We start from the raw sequence: 2,787 nt of genomic DNA on the forward strand, positions 1-2,787 counted from the left end.
TTACATGCCTAATTATTTTCTTTTTCAGTTTATACCGGATAAAGTTCTCGTAGTCTAATTCCAACCGAACTTCACTTTAAATCCGCGACTATACCAAAAGTTTATTAAAATCAAAGCATTTAGTTGGTGTTCGCTGAGTAATTGTAATAAGCTTGCACCGTTGATTAGGATCCTTCTTCACCCATATATCAACACCGTATTTAGGATAAATGCAAATCACACAAAGAGATCCTTTTAATATTCCCACGCTCATGTGGAAGTAAATGTCATCATATTTTGGTTGTTGCACTTCTCCAATATTTGGTTTTCAAACCATAAACATAAGGTTCAGAGAAAGCAAAATCGTCACTTTCAAGGTCCTTGATGCTAAATATATCGTAACCAGAGTAATAATAAAACTGCAAAGTTTGGATAACCATGTAGTCGTCATTAATAGTATCATTTGTAATGGTATGAGACGCAGCGGATGCGAAATAATGTAGATAAAATGCAAAAAAAAAGAACGATAAAATGAACCGAGACGAGTATCCGTCCCATTTATTTTAAAAAAAAATAGCAAATTACACGCCTAATTTGTACCTATGTTTACATGCCTAATTATTTTCAACATTGATTAGGATCCATCATTACCCATATATCAACACCATGTTTTGGGTAAGTGCAAATTATACAAAGAGGTCCTTCTAATTTAAGAGGCCTAAGCTCATGTGGAACTAAATGTCCTCATATTCTGGTTTTTGCACTTCTCCAATATTTGGTGGTCAAACCATAAACATAAGCCTTAGAGAAAGAAAACTGCTTTATTTTTACCTATGTTTATATGCCAACTTATTTTCGTTTACAAGTTATACCAGATAAAGTTCTCATAGTCTAATTCCAACTGAATTTCACTTTCATTCCTCGACTATACCAATGGTTTAATAAACTCAAAGCAAAATTGGTGTTCGCTGAGTAATTCAAATAGCCTTGCACCATTGATTAGGATCCTTCATCATTCATATATCAACACCATGTTATGGGTAAATGCAAATTATACAAATAGATCTTTCTAAGAGCCCCTAACTCATGTGGAAGTAAATGTCATAATATTCTGGTTGTAGTACTTCTCCAATATTTAGTTTTCGAACCATAAACATAAGCCTCTGATAAAGCAAAGTTTTCAGAGTTTCAGAGTCCATGATGCCAAATTCATCATAACAAGAGTAATAGTAAATACTACAAAATTTGGACAACCTTGTAGTCATCATTATTAATATCATTTTTTAGGGTATGAGACGCAACGACTATAAAATAATCGAGAAATTAATGTAGATAAAATGCAAAAAAAAAACAATAAAATGGACCGGGTCAGGTACCCCTGCCCATGTATTTTAAAATAAATTAGCAAATTACACGTTTTATTTGTCTCTATTTTTACATGCCTAATTATTTTCTTTTTCAGTTTATACCGGATAAAGTTCTCGTAGTCTAATTCCAACTGAACTTCACTTTAAATCCGCGACTATACCAACAGTTTATTAAAATCAAAGCATTTAATTGGTGTTCGCTGAGTAATTGTAATAAGCTTGCACCGTTGATTAGGATCCTTCTTCACCCATATATCAACACCGTATTTAGGATAAATGCAAATCACACAAAGAGATCCTTTTAATATTCTCACGCTCATGTGGAAGTAAATGTCATCATATTTTGGTTGTTGCACTTCTCCAATATTTGGTTTTCAAACCATAAACATAAGGTTCAGAGAAAGCAAAATCGTCACTTTCAAGGTCCTTGATTCTAAATTTATCGTAACCAGAGTAATAATAAAACTGCAAAGTTTGGATAACCATGTAGTCGTCATTAATAGTATCATTTGTAATGGTATGAGACGCAGCGGATGCGAAATAATGTAGATAAAATGCAAAAAAAAACGATAAAATGAACCGAGACTAGTATCCGTCCCATTTATTTTAAAAAAATTAGCAAATTACCCGCCGTAGTTGTACCTATGTTTACATGCCTAATTATTTTCAACTCTGATTAGGATCCTTCATCACCCATATATCAACACCATGTTTTGGGTAAGTGCAAATTATACAAAGAGATCTTTCTAATTTAAGAGGCTTAAGCTCATGTGGAAGTAAATGTCCTCATATTCTGGTTTTTGCACTTCTCAAATATTTGGTGTTCAAACCATAAACATAACCCTTAGAGAAAGAAAACTGCTTTACTTGTACCTATGTTTACATGCCAACTTATTTTCGTTTACAAGTTATACCAGATAAACTTCTCATAGTCTAATTCCAACTGAATTTCACTTTCATTCCTAGATTATACCAATGGTTTAATAAACTCAAAGAAAAATTGGTGTTCGCTGAGTAATTGAAAGAACCTTGCAACAGTGATTAGGATCATTCATCACTAATATATCAACACCATGTTATGGGTAAATGCAAATTATAAAAATAAATTTTCTAAGAGCCCCAAACTCATGTGGAAGTAAATGTCATCATATTCTGGTTGTTTTACTTCTCCAATATTTAGTTTTCGAACCATAAACATAAGACTCTGATAAAGAAAAGTTTTCAGTTTCAGAGTCCATGATGCCAAATTTATCATAACAAGAATAATAGTAAATACTACAAAATTTGGAAAACCTTGTAGTCATCATTATTAATATCATTTGTAAGGGTATGAGACGCAACAACTATGAAATAATCTAGAAATAATGTAGATGAAATGAAAAAAAAAACCATAAAATGAACCGGGTCGGGTACCCCTGCCCATTTATTTTAAAATAAAATA

The sequence above is a fragment of the Spinacia oleracea genome, chromosome 6 (genome assembly GCF_020520425.1).
Source record: "Spinacia oleracea cultivar Varoflay chromosome 6, BTI_SOV_V1, whole genome shotgun sequence".
Classification (NCBI taxonomy): Eukaryota; Viridiplantae; Streptophyta; class Magnoliopsida; order Caryophyllales; family Amaranthaceae; genus Spinacia; species Spinacia oleracea.